The sequence below is a fragment of the Schistocerca piceifrons genome, chromosome 1 (assembly GCF_021461385.2).
Source record: "Schistocerca piceifrons isolate TAMUIC-IGC-003096 chromosome 1, iqSchPice1.1, whole genome shotgun sequence".
In the NCBI taxonomy this organism is placed as follows: domain Eukaryota; kingdom Metazoa; phylum Arthropoda; class Insecta; order Orthoptera; family Acrididae; genus Schistocerca; species Schistocerca piceifrons.
Window position 1 is genome coordinate 145,017,773 of NC_060138.1, and position 6,223 is coordinate 145,023,995.

Genomic DNA, 6,223 nt, shown 5'->3' on the forward strand with positions numbered 1-6,223 from the left:
AATGACTATTGAGGTTGCTGATATGGAGTACCTGGCAGAAGGTGGCAGTACAATACATCTAATATGAAAAATGCATGTTTTTGGGGGTGTCTGGATACCTTTGATCACATAATGTATGTCATTATAATGACATTAAAATGTCCAGAGCTCAGTTTACACCAAACTGAACTATGGATAGTGTAACATTGTTTTAACAGTGTGAATTGAGATATTGACGGGTTTATTTTATCATCATCATCAGATAATACAGGCTTTCTGAGTCTACAAGGCTTGCTACTAAATGCACTGATGATGGCTATATTGTAGTTGAAATCTAGCTATACCTGCAATAAAATACAGACTGACATGCAACCAATTGCCGTGTTCATCCCTGGTTATAATCATTTCACAGTCACTAAGTACAACAGTTACTAACGGAATCCAACCTAATGACATTGTTGAAATGCTGTAACGTAGTTCTACTACCAGCAAAGAGCAACTCTCTGCACGTATCAATGATCCACGAATATGTGCACGTGGAACATTACATGTAGAAAACTTCTAACCATTTCACATGCAGCATGTTCACATTATCAACTAAAACACACTATTTGAATTTTGTCACTCGCTAAACGACAATTGTAATTTGCTTCCATTAATACTATTCACTGATGAAGTGATGTTTACATGGAATGGAGTCCACAACACAAGTAATAATCATCAATGGCTACAAATAAATCCAAAAGCTACAGTGGAAACCAATTTCTAAGTTCCTCTTTCGATCAGTGTTTGGTGCAGCATGATCAATAACATGTTGATAGGTCCAGTCATTTTAGAAGAGTGAATGATGGGACAGACGTACTTTCACCACTTCTTGCATGACAAAGCCCCTCCACTAGATGTGTGATGGAACATCTCAACTGGCTTTACCCTAACAGCTGGATTGGTCACGGCAGTACAATTAATTGGCCAATGAAATAGCCAGACCTTATGCCACGGACTTTGATGAAGTTTGTAGTGTATAAATGAAAGGTGAATATGGGAGATGAACTGCTTCATCGCATCATGGATGCTCCTGCTCTCATTACGGGATGTGCAGAGGCACTCATACAAACAACATGTTCTTTCTAGAATGCAAAAATGCGTTGAAGAACAGCTGTAATGTGGCATGCACAATAGTGCTCGGAGGTAAATGTGTTAAAAATATATATTTTTCAATTGATACTTTGTAAAATACATGTAATGTTTACTAACTGTTGTACATGTGTACACCTGATAATGTATTCCATAATACAGAAAATAAATAATAATGCACATTAAATGTGTCTATGTATGACCACATGAACTTCAGATGATGGTTCCTATGATATACCTTAATACTGATCATCCCTCTATGAACACCCTGTCACTTCTGATTCAACAAGATAAGTAACCAATCATAAATATAATGTTTTCCGACTCTAAAGCTTTCTTTTATCATGTGGCAAGAACTATAATATTATGATGTGGATATTGCAAATAATTAATTTTTCAATTGAAATTTTAACTTGATTTTTGTCTATATTGTGAGCAAGAACATTATGAGAGAAAGGGGCAGTTTTATTAAATATGACAGTGCATAAGAGATATAATAGCGGATATGTGTGAGAAGGTAATCAGATACGCCAACATAAACCACATGAATTGGATTTCTGCGTCATAACACTGCAGATTTCACATGGTTTGGCTGGTTCAAGAAACAAATATTTCACATTTTTCTTCAGAAACAAGGGTAACACTATCCTCGTTCTTAATGTGTGTTATTGAGTGACTCTTTCTTCTCTTATCAACTGTCTCAATGAATTTTGATTTATTCCTTGAGCTGTACAGTTTCTTTGCTTCATGAATAGCCTTGTTAAAAATTATTTTACACTCTGAAATAACTTATTGTCAGTAGTTCTGCCATATGTGAGTAACCCTTATAAATTATGTGTGCTTCAGAAGTCAGATCTAGATGCTGGAGAGATTGAAAAAGAGTCCTATTCTTTCCACTAACCTGTTGTCTTCTAAAGTTGTGTCCCCAGCCCCAGAAGACAACTCGTCACTCATGAGATCTTCTTCAGTGGAGGCTGCTATGCTCTCAACTTGAACCTGTGATTGTGCTTTTCATGGGATGCCATTTGCCCAGGTTAGTCTCTCTATCTACAGAGGACACGATCTGTACTACTGACAATGATGAAGGGAAGGGGTAAGGGAATCGAGAGGAAGTGACAGCGGAGAGTGGCAGGGTTAACGGAGTCCTTAGGGCCATGCAAAAGGTCTAGATGAAGCTGCGGCTCAGGCGTACACCATGGAGGCATATGTGATCAGACCGCAAGTAGAGGTGGTAAAGGGAAGGACTCCAGTTTGGAGAGAAGGGACTGCATGCGAACTGCAATTGTTAGCCCCGAGCTGGGCTGCCGATGCAGGCGATGGACTGCTGCAGGTGCGAAAAGGAGACGGTGATTCGGATGCTCAGGGGAACTATGAATGTGTACTGCGTAAACTGGTGAGCAGTTGTGCACGTCTGATGTGCTGTGGAGGGACACCAGCCTCCACCAGTACACTGGTCACCGGACTCATCCTAAAAGCTCCTGTCGCTAATCGAACCCCACAGTAGTACACAGGGTCAAGTAAATGCAATGCTGAAGGCGCTGCTGAACCGTAATTATCCGACACAGAGGCTCCGGCAAAGTGCTCGGCAGTTGCGTTTGTGTCAGTACATAACTCGCCATTTATGGTAACACCAGGGACAGACGTTTAATCTTTGCCCAGACGTGTGGCACCCAATGGTGGAGACGCATCCCTCCCAACACTCCTCCTTCCGTTCCTTGATAAGGTGGCTAACACATGGACACAAAGCCGTTTATAGGTTTTGAGTTGCTCCAGGAAAGGGTGCCACTTATGCTGCTGTAGAGCTCGCCGATGCTCCTTAATTGCTTCAGCGACTTCCGGCAACCACCAAGGGACTGCCTTACGCCTCAGGCAGATCGCGTTTTATGCCGCAGAAACAATTGTGCTAGCCACCTGCTCACCATCACATCGATGTTACCGTGTGGGGGAGATTCAGCAGTGACAGCAGAGGTGAAAGTTCCCCAGTCTGCCTTGTTTAAAGCCTATCTGGGCAGGCGCCTGATGCTGAGCCAGTGACAGGAAGATGGGGAAGTGATAACTACCAAACAGGTCGTCGTGTGCTCTCCAGTGGATAGATGGGAGAAGTCCTGGACTGCAAATTGATGAATCAATGGCTGAGTAACTACCATGAGTCACACTGAAATGTGTTTTGGCCCCAGTATTGAAGAGGCAGAGGTTGAATTGCGACAGTAAAGTTTAGACATCTCTGCCTCGGCCAATAAGCATGGTACCACCCCACAAGGGGGGGGGGGGGGGGGGGGGTATGGACATTAAAATCTTCAGAAGTAGGAAAAGTTTAGGGAGTTAATCAATCAGTGCAGCTAATACATTCAGGGGTACTGCACCATCTGGAGGAAGGCATACATTGCAGACAGTTATGAGGCGTGTTTTTTAAGTAAGTACCATTTTGAAATTTAAAAAAAGACGTGCTACGATATCTCAGTAATTTTATTTTTACATGAAAGCCTGTATCTTAATCTACTTTTCTACATGTCAAAATTGAGGCACTTGTCATAACCTTGAACCAGTTTTTGAATACCCTCCTCATAGAAGTCTGCCGCCTGACTTGTTAACCACTGCATCACCACTGTTTTGACTTCTTCATCGTCTTGAAGACGTTGACTGCCCAGATGTTTCTTCAAGTGCAGGAACAGATGGTAGTCACTTGGCGCAAGACCGGGGCTGTACGGAGGATGATCTAGAGTTTCCCATCGAAAAGATGTGATGAGATCTTTGGTCTGCTTCCCCACATGCGAACGGGCATTGTCTTGCAGCAAAACGATGCCCTTGCTCAGCTTCCATGGGACTGTTACTTTGATTCTGGTGTGACGTAGGCCACCCACGTTTCATTGCCTGTAACAATTTGGCTTAATAAATCAGCACCGTCATTGTGGTATCGCTCAAGGAAAGTCAATGCACTGTCTAACGTTTGGTTTTGTGCACATCAATCAACATTTTCGGTATCCAATGTGCACACAATTTTTGGTAATTCAAGTGCTCGCTCACAATGCGAACACTGGGAAAGTCATCCCGCAAAGAGGAAATAGTATAGTGTCTGTTTTCTCTCACCTTATTGTCCACTTCCTGCACCAAACTTTCATTAACGAGCGAAGGACGCCCACTCCGTTGTTCATCATTCACATGTGTGTGGCCATCTTTAAATGCTCTCACCCAATTTCTTACCATTCCATCGCTCATAATGTTTTCTCCGCAAACTGCACAGATCTCATGATGAATATCATTCGCTTTTAGGCCTTTAGTGCTAAGAAATCTTATAACAGCCCGTACTTCACAGTCGGTGGGACTCACGATTATCAGAGGCATCTTGAACACTCAGTACACAATGTAAACAAGGAAGAATCAGACTGTAATGGCGTCAGTGAATAGATTAAGGTACAGGCTTTCATGTAACAAAAAAAATTATTGAGATATCTTAGAATGTCTTTTTTTAATTTCAAAACGATACTTACTTAAAAAACACACCTCGTATTTTCTGCGTCGTCCTTATTCTGACAGCCACAGCTTCAAGAGGCGTTTGAGGGGGCACATGTTCACTACAGACCAAGTTTAGGACATAAACACAAACTCCACCTGTAACTCGATTATCGTCACTATGGTTCCTGTAATATCCCTTATAGCCGCGGAGGGCAGGGGTTCGCATTGCTGGGAACCAGGTTTCTGGCAATGCAGATAGGAGGCGTAAAGCTTAACAGTTGCCGTAGCTCAGCCAGGCGGTGGAAAAAACCACCACCATTTCACTGGAGGATGACATCGTGAGACTGGGAAGGCATGGAACATTCATTCAATGAGCGGATGCCAAAATCTCCACCCCATCCTCAGCCACAGAGCTTGTAGGTAGCGGTGGTGTGGGTGCCACCGCAATTTCCTTGGTCTTAGGATCTTTCTTTTTGGATTTCTCTCGCTGCTCCTTGGGTTTCCTTGGCTGGGTGGACTTCACTAGCTCAGTCTCCAGGACTGAGAATGAGCATGAAGCCTTACGACCAGCTGCTTTTGGGCTCTTCAGCCACGCTTCTCTGGCTTAGAAGTGGGGACGGACGTGGTTGGGGGGTGTTGCTCCCGAAGTAGGTGGTTCTAACAACCCTACCACAACAAAGTTCAAAATTTAATAATGAGTTTGGTGTTGCTCACACTGCTAAATACTGCATTTTCAGGCAACAAAAAAGTTATTATGTGGCAGGTGTCATTAGAGCACAGTTAATAAAGTCATTTCATGTAATAATAAATAAACTAGGCACTCATCTTTTCGTGTTTCCCATGCTGGTCTCGTAAAATCATTGCTCAATCGTCGAAAATCTAGGTGGTGGTGATTCCGAGCTCGGATGCAAAGAGGCCTAGGTTTTATTCTGCGATATTCAAAAGTTTTGTAGATGCGCTTCACAAACCATTCTTGAAGATTAAACCTTTCAAAGTTAGCACAATGGTGATGTAAAAAAATTATCAGCACTCCGAATTTAAGTTACACTTCCTTTTAATTGCTTTTATTGCAATATTACGTAACACACAAAACATCACTTCACAATACAAAACATACTTGAAAACATCTTCCTCACTGTTAAAGTTCACATTTTATAAGCTAACCACAATTTACGTCTTTTCAGAATGACGCCCAAGACTTGACTTTCTCAAGGTCCGACTCTCTAACAACTGCTTACGCACTCAAAAATCAGAGTTACAAGTACGTCAAAGATCATAGTGACAAAAGATATAATACACATAAGAATAATATCATGCAACATAAACATATCGATGTATCAAAGTACCTCTACATTAATGAAATCAAATCCGAATGTTGTCTCAGAAATATGTCAACTACTTCTACAGAAACACAGTAGAATATTACTGGTATCAAGAGGTTGAGGTTCAGGTCAGGTGCCGTAATGGTTACGCAATTCAAGTACCGTTACATGGTGCAGGAGCAACAGGGAGGGAAATGCCCCCCACCAGGGGGCAGGTGTAGTTTTCTGGTGCTGAGAGGTGACCAGGGTTGGCAGAGCTGATGGTGCCAGAACTGTTGTAGCGGCGGTGTAAGACGATGTCACACGCACAGGATGCAGGCATTCAAATTTTCTCT